Raw genomic sequence first — 388 nt, 5'->3', positions numbered from 1 at the left:
TTCTTCTAAAATCGCTGTAGATTTGAAGAAGTCCTAAGTATGTTGAACTTAGGTGTGTTATTTCCTGTGAAATATCATCCTTTACTCAGAGAATAGTAATTATGCTACTATAAAGATCAGACACTGTAGCCATAAATTTAATCGCGATGATAAACTGATAAAGCTGGCCACGATATACTGGCACTGTACTGATAATGATTAAAGATCGTAAAAGGCGATTCTACTGCAGATTCTAAGAGCTGAGAGCCTACTCAGATTTGGATACTTTGTGAAGAAACTTTCCAGAGCAAATGTCATGTTCACAATTGTCCCCAGTAAGGAGCAGAGATGTTGAAAGGTGGTTAACAGTTCGTCATCGCTGCCCAGGCTGTGCGTGAATTCCAGTTCC

Source organism: Penaeus monodon, chromosome 20 (assembly GCF_015228065.2).
Source record: "Penaeus monodon isolate SGIC_2016 chromosome 20, NSTDA_Pmon_1, whole genome shotgun sequence".
NCBI classification, from domain to species: domain Eukaryota; kingdom Metazoa; phylum Arthropoda; class Malacostraca; order Decapoda; family Penaeidae; genus Penaeus; species Penaeus monodon.
The sequence above is the reverse complement of the archived record's forward strand: the minus strand, read 5'-3'. Positions refer to the sequence as shown.